The sequence below is a fragment of the Mastigoproctus giganteus genome, chromosome 12, assembly GCF_048544385.1.
Source record: "Mastigoproctus giganteus isolate SK-2022 chromosome 12, ASM4854438v1, whole genome shotgun sequence".
Classification (NCBI taxonomy): Eukaryota; Metazoa; Arthropoda; class Arachnida; order Uropygi; family Thelyphonidae; genus Mastigoproctus; species Mastigoproctus giganteus.
Genome location: NC_143586.1, coordinates 84,395 through 98,154, shown reverse-complemented (window position 1 = coordinate 98,154; position 13,760 = coordinate 84,395). Strand labels below are relative to the sequence as shown.

At 39.3% G+C, this 13,760-nt stretch overlaps 1 protein-coding gene across 1 annotated transcript in view; it reads left to right on the top strand.

The window, feature by feature from the left end:
- LOC150076625 (2-Hydroxyacid oxidase 1-like) overlaps positions 1 to 13,760 on the top strand; it is a 228,425-nt gene that overhangs the window by 134,733 nt on the left and 79,932 nt on the right. The window lies entirely within an intron of this gene.

Genomic DNA, 13,760 nt, shown 5'->3' with positions numbered 1-13,760 from the left:
CTGGTCACAAATGAACTAGTTATTGTTGGTGACTCTATTGTCAGGGAGATTGGGAATATATTGTGTAAAAAGGATAGATTGAACAGGACCAGGGTATGTCTGCCAGGGGCAAAAGTTGATGACGTTGTGAAGCATATATCATTTTTAAGGGCACAAAAGGTGATATTGTTGTACACGTTGGCACCAATAAAATTCAGAGTAGGAGATCTGCAGATTTACTTAACAAGTACAGGTCAATGTTACAAAAAAGTTGTGAGTCAGGGTTAAATTTGAAAGTGTCTGCAATTCTGCCCAGACACGACAGAGCCTTGTCAACCAGTTCGGCCATGGAGGGAATGTCTAAGGCTCAGGGAATAGAATTTTTTTCAGCGTGGTCTGTGCTTGTTAACAGCAGAGACTGCTTCTACAGGGATGGGATCCACTTAAATAGAAAGGGTGCAAGAATATTTGCTGATGCTATTGAGGCAGTCTTAGGTTGGTCGGAAAACTGCTACCTTGGGGGGATTCACAACTAAAAGGTTAAAAGTAGCCGCAGGCAGAGGTGAAGCTGATCCTTGCACAACTTCTATTAGAATAAGCAACGACCTGGAGCGAGGGGTACTGGGGGTATCAGGGACTGATGGCAGTCATCGTGAAACAGTGGGTATCTGGATTGTGTCAGGGTAACTAGGAATAGCAATAGGTACATGTATACCAATGCTGGCAGTATAGAAAATAAATTTGATGAATTTGAAGTGTTACTCCAGACATCAAAGGCAGATATTGTTGAGATATCATAGATGTGGTATCACACTGAATTAAGGAATGCAGAACTGGAATTTGGGGAGTACAATGTGTACAGAAAGGACAGACAGGATAGGAAGGGAGGAGGTGTCATGCTGTTAATCAAGAAAAACAAAATCAACAGAAGTGCATCCAGTTGGTATAGATGAACAGTGCACTGTTGAGTCAGTTTGGTGTGACATAAGCACTGCGAAAGCAAAAATAAGAGTTGGAGTGTGTTATAGGCCTAATGACTCCACTGAGTACAATGAACAATACTACAAAGAAAGAGAGTGAGCTTGTAAATCCGAATGTCTTATAATGGGGGATTTTAACTTCCCAGAAATTGACTGGAATTTGTGGGTTGGTCACTCACACATTAGTAAGACTTTTGTGGATTTATTGTGGATTTATTGGATGATTGTTTTCTAAAGCAGCATGTTCGAGAGTCAACCAGAGAGGGTAGTACTCTTGATCTGGTTATCAGCAGTGATGATTGGTGTATTAAGAATTTGCAGCTAAAGGAACCACAAAGTGGCAGTGATCACAGTGTACTGATGTGGGATATACTTAAAGGTATAATTACCATCAGGGATAAAGGAAAGTGTTTTTTTTCCGTAAATGTGAGGACAGTGGTCTCAGACAGTTTTTAAATTCTTTACAGTGGGATCAACTGGCGATATTACCAACATTAAATTCTAAGTGGGAAGCAGTGAAGGAATTAATCGTAGATGCTACTAAAAGTTTCATACATATTAAGAAATATTGTTCAAAGTTTAGGCCTAAATGGTTATCAAATGAACTAATGAGATTCGTGACAGAGAAGAAAAATTCGTGGGATGCATACAAATTATCAAGCGACTCAGAAGCGAATGGCAGATATAAGCCAGTCTGTAATCAGTTCACAAAATAGGTTAGGCAGGCGAAGGCAGATTATGAGAAATTTTTGGCAAATGATGCTGAGAAAAACAGCAAGGTCCACTTGCTGTTTTTCTCATTTCACTTGTTGTTGATGTCGATGGTTCGACTGTTGATGATCCTGCTCAGAAAGTACACAAACTGAATCAGTATTTTGCATCTACATTTACACATAAGGAGTTATTAAGGTTTGAAAATGGCAGAAGGGTATCAAATTGTAGCAGGTTGCTTAATGATTTTGTTATAACAGAGAGCTAAGTGGAGGAGAAATTTCGAAATTAAACCTAAGAAAGGCACCTTGGGTGGATGGGATTTATCCAGTTATGTAATAAAGGAGGCGGCAAAGGAACTAAGCAAATTATTAGCACTAATTATGAGAGCATTCTTGGACTCAGGGGTGGTCCCACGGACTGCAGATGTACAAATGTATTCCCAATTCACAAAGGGGGATCGAGGGGTGACACGAGTAATTACAGACCAGTAAGCTTAACGTCTGTTCCGGGTAAAATAATGGAGTCACTGGTAAAGGATGCATTGCAGGATCATCTAGACAAGACTGCAGCAATAATTCAGACACAGCATGGGTTTGTTAAGGGAACGTCTTGTCTGACAAATTTGATAGGATATTATGATGTGGTTACAAAGGAACTGGATGCAAAAAATAATTTTGATATCATATATTTGGATTTCAGGAAAGCTTTTGACACTGTTGCGCATGGAAGACTATTGTACAAATTAGAGCAGAATGGTATTAAGGGTAAGTTGCTACAATGGATAAAAGGATGGTTAAGTGGGAGAAGACAGAGGTTGGTAATCAATGGGTGCTGCTCTTCTTGGACTAATGTTATTAGTGGAGTCCCGCAGGGTTCGCTGTTGGGTCCACTGCTGTTTTTTATACTTATCAATGATATTGATGAAGATATATCAGGCTTCGTGTCGTAGTTTGCAGATGATACAAAGTTTGGCAGGTTTGTTAATGACAGTAATGGCAGTGTGCTACTGCGACAGGATCTAGAAAATTTGGGCATATGGGCTAAGAAGTGGCAACAGAAGTTTAATCTTGACAAATGAAAAGTACTGCATATGGGTAGAAATAACCCCAGAGAAATGTACCAATTGTGTGGTACTTCACTTAAGGGGGTAGAAAGTGAAAAAAGACCAGGGAGTAATTGTGCAGTCAGATATGAAGTTCTCTGAGCAATGCAGACAGGCTGCCAGGGCAGGTCATGGGGTTTTGTCAATGATATATAGCAATTTTGCTAGCAGGGAAAAGGAGGTGATTATCCCTCTGTATAAGGCAATGGTCAGGCCACGCCTTGATTACTGTGTACAGGTTTGGAGGCCTCCTTATAGGAAGGATATAGATTTTCTTGAGCATATACAGAGAAGGGCAACAAAATTGGTGAGGGGAATGAAGGGATCATCTTACCAAGAGCGGCTTAAGTTCTGCCAATTGCAGTGCCTGGAGACTAGGCTACTGTGTGGTGATCTGATTGAGGTGCCTTGAATGTGTTGAGCAAGCTGAATTCTGATGGAATCCTCCACGTGTTCAGATTACAGATCTAAGAGGGCATACATTGAAATTAAGAAAAGAGAGGTGTAGAATAGATGTGCGGAAATTTGCTTTTACTCAGCGGGTGGTTAATTGCTGAACAAACTGCCATCCATCGTTCTGGGAGTTGATAGGTTAAATAAATTTAAGGAGGAACAGGACAGGCATTTAGAGGGAATGTGATTTTTTTTTTTTTTGGCTGATGCTGCATAAGCTCATACACTTTGTTTTTTGCATCACATGCCACTACTACTACTACTACTTTTCTCACGGAAATAAAAAGGTTTTGGTTGTTTCTGAAACTGTCTTTGTAAAATTCAATACATTTACCAATCGTGCTTTCAATAGAAGAGAGTATTTGCAACAAGCTTCTTGATATGCATCTGGTGAGATATTTGTGAAAAATTGCAATCTTGGAAGTACACTTTGCAAACGTTTTTATTATATTTCATGGATTATTTTGAAAAGCTACACTTGCATATGTGGCTATTTTACTAATCTAGGGAATCTCATGGTATGCATGAATTTTCATGAGTAGTGGAAGTCATTTCTGCTGTAATATAGCTCTAAATATACTAGTACTCTTCTTCCTCTCCAACTTGCACATTTGGAAGTCGATTATAGGACTTTTGATGAGATTTATAGGTTATTCAATTGATCCTTCTAGATCTTGTGATACCTTGTTACTGTATGTATGTATGTTATGTGTTTATATTGTTAATTAAGGGTCATCGTAATAATTCTAACTCGGGTTCCTATGAACCCGAGTTTCACCTACTGGAAGTTATGGAAAATTGGCCACCTTTCGAACTTTCACTTTGGAAGTGGAGGATTTTTTCAAATATATCATTTGTTATACAGATGATATATTTGCTATGTATTACAATCAATTTTTCATTATTTGTTGTGGCAAATGTTTTTGGCATAATATTATTATATTGATCATGATGCTAGCTCTGGTTGCGTTAATCGTTGGACCACAATTGTTGGTCTTTTGTGCGAGTTATTAATTGAATTGATGTGATATTTGTTAGTTTAACCTCTTTATTACATTTTTCCTTCCGTTAACTGCTATGTGTTAATTACTTGCATCTGAAGTTTATTGATGTAACTGAATTGTATATTTAACATGTCACTTTTGTTCAGTCTTATGTGTCAGTTTGAAGTCTTGTTTGTTACTAACAATTACTATGTAATGGTAAATGCTATATGAGCTGTAACATGCTGTAAATTATGTAAATTATTGCTTTTCTTCAAAGGTTGAAGATGTGTCTGGAAACTATCTCCAGATATTATACAGGGTGATTCACTACCAGTGCAACAAACTGGCAGGAGGTGTAGGGGGCAAAGACGAATCGGAATCACATAGCATTGCAGGGTCCGAAATGCTTTCGTCATGCGGTAGAGGACGTTGAACGGGAGGTCGCGTGAACAGCGATCCCGCTGGAAGTCAGCATTTGCGAACCGGTTCCTGAGGCAGTAGGATGGACGAGTTTTCAAACGTTGAACTGGCCGACATGACCTCGCGTATGGAGCTACGGACTGTAATGGGCACGCCGCTCTGCGCTTGTACCAGGAACGTTTCCCGCGCAGGCGTGCTCCTCATCATACGATTTTCGCAAATGAGCACAGATGGTTACGTGAGACTGGTTGTTTCACGGGAGGCACCATGAGAGCGAACGACGAGGACGCCAAACAATGAGGAGAATGTCCTACGTCTTGCAGAAGGCAATCCGAGTACGAGTACTCGAGCGATAGGCCAACGATTGGGTATTTCCCAATCCACTGTATGGAGGATACTGTCAACAACCCAAATGAGTTCATACCATCTGCAAAGCGTCAAATCATTGGAGCCTGCGGATTATCCACTCCGGAGGACTTTTCTTACTTGTTTCTTCAACAGAAAAGGTTTGCAAATGCTGACTTCCCGCGGGATCGCTGTTCACGCGACCTCCCGTTCAACGGCCTCTACCCCATGACGAAGGCATTTCGGACCCTGCAATGCTATGTGATTCCGATTCGTATTTGTGCCTACTACACCTCCTGCAAGTTTGTCCCACTGGTAGTGAATCACCCTGTATATACTGTTTCCATATCATGTAAATTGTTGCATATTTTCATGTTGTAATTAATTGCATATCTTCAAGGTTTGAAGATATGTTTGTACGATGACTCCTGCTTTACATTACTTCATTTCTTCAGAGTTTGTGGAGGAGACATTCGACTACCTCCACTCTCTTTGAGTTCTACTGTTTTAAATTATGTAAATACTGCGGATGTTCAACTTGTCTCTCAGGCTGGGGAAGTATCCTAAGCACTTTAAGCAGGTCAATATAGTTCCTATTTTCAAAAAAGGTGATAAAAATGACGTATCTGATTACAGACCCATAACCTTGCAAAACAGCCTGGCTAAACTCTTCGACACAGCAGTACACAAACATCTCTTCGAATTCTTCAGGCCTTTCATCGATCAGAATCAACATGGTTTCTGCAGTGGCAAGTCAGTAGTCACAGATTTACTTCCTTTCTGGCAATACACCTCGGAAGCTCTTGGTAACCACCTACAAGTTGATGCAGTGTACACAGACATACACCTCGGAAGCTCTTGACAACCACCTACAAGTTGATTCAGTCTACACAGACATATCTAAGGCATTTGATAAAGTTCCGCCCGAACAACGTCTGGAAAAACTTATGCTATATGGTATCCGTGACCCTTTGCTCTCATTGCTACGCAGCTATATTACGCATCGTTCCTTGAGAGTTATCATCGATCAAGTGAACTCAGACCGTTTTATACCACTAAGCGGAGTACCACAAGGCTCTCCCTTAGGTCCTCTTCTCTTCATTGTTTTCGTACATGATCTTCCTTCTTTCATCTACACCTCCAATGTTCAAGTTGCTCTCTATGCAGATGATCTTAAGATCTACTCAGCAGTGAAGGAGATTACCGATTCTCAAGAGCTTCAATGTGCTCTCAATAAATTCTCTGTGTGGCTATCTCTGAATGGCTTGTATGCTAACCCCTCGAAGTGCAAAGTAATCTCTTTCTCATCTTGCAGATCTCCACAACTAATGAATACGGAGTACACTGTCTGTGATCATCGAAAGGTATGACCAAGTTAACGACTTGGGGATTCTCTTTTCCAGCAGTGTAAATTCGATGCCCATGTCCTTAAAATCACCAGCAAAGCATTCAAAACACTGGGATTCATCACTGGGATTCATCACTGGGATTGCAGAAGGCAATCCCAGTGATGAATCCCAGAAAAAAAAAAATTTCCCCACAGGATGCGGTTATCGTGGATCGAGCGCATGGGTTCTGGAACCGTAAATGGCTCGAGAGCCTACGAATCTGTTCATCCGACCACAATATTATGAATAGGGACAGAGGTATGCGTATGCATCCTCTGTTTGAAACTATCATCCTAAGTACGGATGAACGGTTTTGCTTAACACGTTCCCGAGCTATTTCCGCTTCCAGTTCAGACCATGCGCCGACTGCACCACGTGTATAGGTACCGTGAGCCTGTTATATATGGGCGTGCTGCAGGAAGTTTTGTTACTTCTGAAGAAGGAGGCGGATGCCTCCGAAAGCTCCAGAGATTTTTATCGTTTTTATCGCTTTTAATCCGGTTTATTTTAGTGTATTTTATCTCAAGTATTTTATTACAGTTTTAATGTTTTATATGTATATAATTTAATTTAATATAATAGCAGTTTTTGTAAATATTTATTTATTTTATTTTATTTTATTTTAATATGTAATTTTATTTATTTTATTTATTTTAATATGTAATTATTTTAGTTACAGTAAATACTTACTGTTATGGTTGGTGTGTGATCTGATTTAATGCTAAAATATAAATGTTTATCGTCCTGCTGGATTTCATATTATTGTTATTATGTTTATTGATCTGATCTCAGATACACTGTTAATGGTTACCTGTTGTGTATCTTGCTATTAATAAAATAAAAAAATATAAAAAATATACGCTCTAAATAATTTGATTTCTTCAGAATTTGAAGAAGTGACAGGAAGACAACTTCCACTTTCTATACTCCTACTTTCCCTTTACCTAGCTTTTATATATATTTTTTCTATTTCTTCTGAATTGCACTTACAGAGTCTTGACTTTATAAGTGTGGCAAGTTGTAATTTGATCCTGGCCGCATTGCATGGACGGCATTCGCGTTGCTTCACCAGAAGACCTTTACGAGCGGCTAATGGAGGGAATCCCTGGGATCAGGTAATTTTAACAAATGAATAAATTGAATAAAAAATGAAAAATGGGTAACCCTCAAAAACCACACTCTGGCCGCATTGGACACAATAGGCAGAAATACAGCCTTATAGTAGAAAGCCAGGATTTTTGGTTTTAAAATTCGTCTTGTCGCATCTTGTCAGTCTTATTACATTCACCATAAAACGCATAATCTGATCTGCCAATTTTTCACATGTGGTAAAAATGATAGCCTGTCATCAATGGTTATTCCCAAGTATTTATTTTCTGCTACATACGGAATCTGGATGTTGTTTATTTTAACAGTTCGAAGTCGACGGTAGTCCAAGTGGTGGTTAAAAATCATCAAATTTGTTTTTGTTTCAGATATTTTAAGTTTATTTTCTCTTGCCCAAGTCTTCAGGTCGTCCAATACGTAATTGCCCTTTTCTTCCAATATTAATCTGGATCTTGCTGAAATGCAGATGGCCAGGTCATATGTGTATGCAAGTTTAAGACAATTTTGATATTCCTTAATCATCCACTGGTTTAGAACAGCATCTCAGAGGACAGGCCCAAACACAGAGCCCTGTGCGGATCCTCTGGAAATGAACCTGGATTAACAAGGTGGTGAGAGACAATTTTGTGGTGGTGAGAGACAATTTTGATCTGTCTTTCGCTGAAGTAGGATCTTAAACCTGGAATAGAAATCTATTACATTTTGCAAGCCTAAGGGACCTGAGGGCCCTCTCCCACCAGAGTGCCTCAAAGGTGCCCGTAAAGAAGGGGTGGGGAAGGGGACTGGCACCAGGGAAAAAACTCATGGGAGACAGATTCTTCTGCCCTGGTAGGCAGCACAGTTGGTACGATCGCCATCCTCGCCACAAATCCCAGGTTTGCTTTTTCACAATACGGCTGTGCGAGTCGGTCCCAGGCGAGAGTAGCATAGTTTTTCTCCTGGGCTATTTGTCCAGCAAACAGAAAATCGACCTCAGTATATACGCAATTCTTCCATGGAATAGCCATATGAAGCCCAATGTCAGTTATCAATCGTGATCCCAGAAGCGGTTAACATGACAGCATATAAATCGCATGGTGGAGAGTTCATCATCAGATCCTAGTTGGGAGAGAGACTGCCCGAGAGGGCATTGTGCAAAGGTTTTCACTTAACTCCTCCTGTCTCAATGAGAAGGATCTATCCAGGGCAACAAGGAAAAGACTAGTAGCAGGGAGAAGTAAAGAAGTGCAGCATCAAAGCAGAAAGTACCATCTTGAAGAGCAGAAATCACACAAAAGTTAAGCAGCCATCGTCAGCAAAAAACCTATTCATATGTGAAGTCACCTAATTTAGCAGAAGCATGCAGCAGGTATAACTTGGAAAACGTGGAAATCCATTGTTCAACAGCTAACCATAGAATGGGAACATATCGAGTATTCGGAGAAGTAGGCTGAAACATTGTAGGTGACTTGAATATGGTTGTGGGTTGGTTTGTGGAGAGGTTGATGCTAGGATCTGGCATCTTCACTTGAATAGAGAGAGAGATGTCCCAAATGTGGAAAAAGCTGTAAAAGAGGAGATTGTTTTCCTAGTCTTTCGTTTCTCCACAGATTATCTTCCACAGACAAAGATCAACCAGCTTTTTATTTGATGAAGCCATGTCCAGCTAAGAGATATGATGACTCCAGATTTGGTACAAACCGTTAAAGTTACTGCTTATCAATGGAAAAAACCAAATGAAGAAACTTCACAGCAATCAAAACCTTTGTTCCTAGTTGACCAACGAGTCAGCCACATGGAGACGAGTTCGGCTCAAGTGCATTTTGTCTATGTCGATCTGTATATGAATACCAAGGAAGGAGCCAAATTGATTTTTGTTGAACAGTAAATTAAACCCTGGAAAATGGCATGAAGACTAGTGAGTACTAGGAAAGGATGCACACCTTGTCGATGGTAAGCCCTGTTACATCACTTAGGTGGCAACGAACGTGTAGAGTGTTTCTCTTCAAGATGCCTATTCAGCATGAAGAGTTAAAGACTAAACCCTCCAGCATAGGACAGCACGACAAAACTAATGGTCCGCAGTCCCCAGCGGTTTTCACTCCCCCCTCTTACGGCAGCGAGAGGATCAGCGTGAAAGCAGAGGGTGCTTAGAAACTCTGGGTAGGACCAGGCTGCCATGCACAGAAACTGAACTTGGCCAGTTATAAGGTAAGATCACTCATCGGTGAAGACAGGATATTAGAGCTGGAAAATGAATTAGAAAATGTGAATTGGAATATCATCAGTTTGGATAAAACAAGAAGAAGAAATGAATCACTTATAAGTTTATCAAGTGGGAATCTGCTGTACGCCAATGGAACCAGGGAAAGGAGTGAAGGTGGAGTTGTGTTTCTGGTCCATAAAGGTTTAAAAAACAACATATTGGAATTCAAAAGTACATTACCAAGGGCGTCAAGATTAATACTCAAGATTTCTAAGATTTCTAAAGGTTATACCGATTTATCCACCAACAACGAGCCATGATGATGAAGAGGTTGAAGAAATGTATACCGAAATTGAGTCTTCTAGAGGAGCAGAAAACGTACTACACTATTATTATGGGGGACTTCAATGCTAAGGTCGGAAAAAGAAAAACAGCGCAGAAAGGGGAACTATAGGAAATTTTGGAATTGGTGAAAGAAATTAAAGAGGAAAAGTCAGAATTTGCTGAATCTCAAGGATTGTCAGTGATGAACACTTTTTTTCAAGAAAAGGGTGAAAAAACAGTGGACATGGAAGAGTCGAAATGGATTAACGACTTATGAAATCGACTTCATCCTCATTAACAGAAAATATATTGTAATTGATGTTACCATCCTGAATAAGGTAAATATTGGAAGTGATCACAGAATTATAAGATGTATGTTTGATATATATGTAGGAAAGGAAAGGAAAAAACTGACTCGAGTAAAGGTATTTTAAAGGTCTCTAAGATAACAGAACAGGAGAAAAAGCAGTATGTACTGGAATTTAAGAACAAGTTTGAGCTTCGGCAGACTGCTCAGGACCAAGGTATCGACGAGGGATATTACAACTTTCTGAAAGTCATAAAGTCCAAGAAACCTATAGGGAAAAAGAAATCCAAAGAAGAAAAAATTAGTGAAGAAACTTTTGTTATGAAGAACCAGAGGCGAAAAATGAAGAACAAGATAAACACTGACAAGGAAAAAATTGAGTATACTAAGTACATAAGAAGATTTAACATAAGAAAAGTAGAACAAGCATTAAGGGGAAAACAAAGGATTTAAATCAGCAGTAATACAGAAAGACAAATGATACTGAAACTGAAGAATAGCGATGGTGTATTAATTCAAGTAGCAGAATACAACTATTGAAAGTACACAAGAGCAAGGGAATGATGCCAGCAATGGGGAAGATGGATTGTAAATTAGAAACATATACGACATACCCGATATTCTTCCTGATGAGGTAGAACATGCCGAAGAAAATGAAGAATCAGAAAGCCCCCGGAGGAGATGAAGTTACTGTACAGTTGTGAAAATTAGAACGAAGAGACATAACACAAAAACTGGCAAGGCTCTTCACAAAGTGCATTAGAAAAGGTGTGACCCCTAAGCAGTGGAATAATCCAATCATAGTTTTGCAGCATAAGAAAGGAAATAAATTGGAAATTAGAGAACAATTAGCTTGTTATCCGACACCTACAAATTGTTCACAAGGGCGATTTCTAAAAGATTAGAAAGAATACTTCATGAGAATCAACCGAAAGAGCAAGCTGGCTTTAGGACAGGATTATCAACTAGGGATCAGCTTCATGTAATATCACAGCTAATGTAGAAAGCAAATGAATAAAAAACACCATTATGCCTGGCATTTGCGGATTATGAAAAGGCATTTGACTCTAAACAGCATAAGGCAATGTTTCGGGTACTGGAAAGACAAGGCGTTGATATCCCACATACTAGGTTTTTGAAGAAAATATATGAGAATGCAACCTCTTTTATTAGACTAGACAAAGGCAGTAGGAAATTTAAAATCGAGAAAGGAGTTCGACAAGGAGACACAATATCTCCTAAGCTGTTTACTTCTACCCTTGAGAAAGCTTTAAGAAGATTAGACTGGTCGCAGAAAGGAGTCAAGGAGAACGGGGAGTACCTAAACCATTTACGATTTGCAGATGACACTGTGGTCATAAGCCACGATCCCAAAGAATTAGAGGAAAATCTTAATCAGTTATGCACAGTTAGTAAGGATTTTGAACTAAAGGTGAATATGGCTAAAACAAAAGTAATTATTCACAAGTATGCCACAGAAAGGGAAATAATGATTGAAGGAACAGTAATTGAATAGCTGGAGTCATATACTTATCTGGGACAAGTTCATAGCTGTAACAATGATAAATGGCTGGAAGTTAAGAGAAGAATAAATTTTGGATGGATAGCATTCAGGAAATATAGTCACTCTCTGAAAAGTAATATCCTAGTTTGTCTGAAACGTAAAATAATGAACCAATTTATACTCCTCACCATGACTTATGGAAGTGAAACTTGGGCACTCACCAAAAGAATGGAAGAGAAAAATGGAACGAATTATATTGGGAATCAGACTGTTAGATAAGAAGAGGAACACATGGATTAGGCAGAAAACTCAAGTAAAGGACATTCTTATCAAAATTAAAGAACTAAAATGGTCCTGGGCAGGACACAGCTCGAAGGCATGATGAGAGATGTACTAAGAAAATTGTGATATGGTATCCAAGGTATCAGAATAGTATCCAAGGGGAGCTAGAAGAAAACCTGGAAGACAAAGGTGCAGATTGATAGATGAAATCCATGAGTTTGTGGGTAGTGAATGGATGGTCAGTGCTCAAAACAGAAGGAACTGGAAAGTTTCTGGAGAGGCCTTCATCCTGCAGTGGATTGAAAACGGCTGATGATGATAACTAGGAGAGTTGCAGTAGAGGTTATGTAAGCGTGGGTCATATGGAGGAGGCTGATTCCCTGTGTTCATTCGAGGTGTGCTTGGATGAATCGCTTGTTGGTCTGGTAGTACCATACTTCTGCAGTGAAGAGAACAATTGGAATTAAGATCATGGAGTACATGAACTGAAGGGATCTATAATCCTACTCTATCCTCATGACACTTGAGAGCATAGAAGTATACTGCTTTTCTTGGGTCTGATTGTGTTCAGGTGATTCCAGGGTTATCGAGGGTGACAGCAAGAAATTTCGCAAAACAACGGTTGCTGAGCAACTGCTTGCAACATTCAACTTGACGGAATTGCACTTTTCATGCAGAGGGAAAGCTTAACAATAATAATAGTTCAACCCAATCATGTGAAATTTTCCTCGGCCTGCAGACAAAATTAAGTGCTTTCTTCCTTTTTTTTTTATTTTATTTATTTATTTTTATTTATTTATTTATTATTTTTTTAAATTTTATTTTATTTATTTTATTATTTATTTATATAAATGTTTTATTTTAATAATTTTGGTTCCAAATCCAGCACCACGGGTGATCATTTTTTTCCCCTCTGGAATGGGCCCCCAGAGGATCCTGGCCTACCTTCTGACAACATTAGGTGGGTCAGAGTCTCTCTTGAGACAGTACGTGCTTTACATGGACTGGCCCACCTTCCCGTGGTGTGGACGAGTACCCAGAATCATCTGTCCAAGTGACTGATGCTTCTGGGTAGCCAAGCGGCCAGAACAGAACAATAAAACACACACATAATACACACAAACCGACGTCACACACTTATCTGGCCCATTTGTAGTTCTACTGTTCTTCACAGAGATACGAGGCGGAGTTGAACAAACGTTCTAGGAGCCGCCCTTTACATATACACTTGTCCACATGTCCACAACCCAATCATGTAGTTTTGTTAGTTTCCATTAATTAAATAATATCGAAACTTATTACAGGATTTTAGAATCCTTATCAAAAGGCAGAAGGATCGGCAAGCAACATGCTCATTGGCAGATACTAGATTACAAGTATCTGCCAATGTTACATAGATAAGATGGCTGTCAACTTGGTTCATAAATGGAAGGCTGTTCCCTGAGACAGAAGGATTTATGTTCTCCATAAAAGATCTGGTAATTATTAGCCGGAATTGCAGGAATTTAATCGCCAATGCTCCACTTCAAAGTGTTACTAGCAAATTCTTCCATTGATGCTGTGCTGGAATAGTTGTCTGTTTATAAATGGAATAGTTATAAATGACGACCAGATTTACCAGGTTTACACCGCAGAAATAAGTGTTAACCATTTATCATACAGTTTCAATACCACACAATCTATA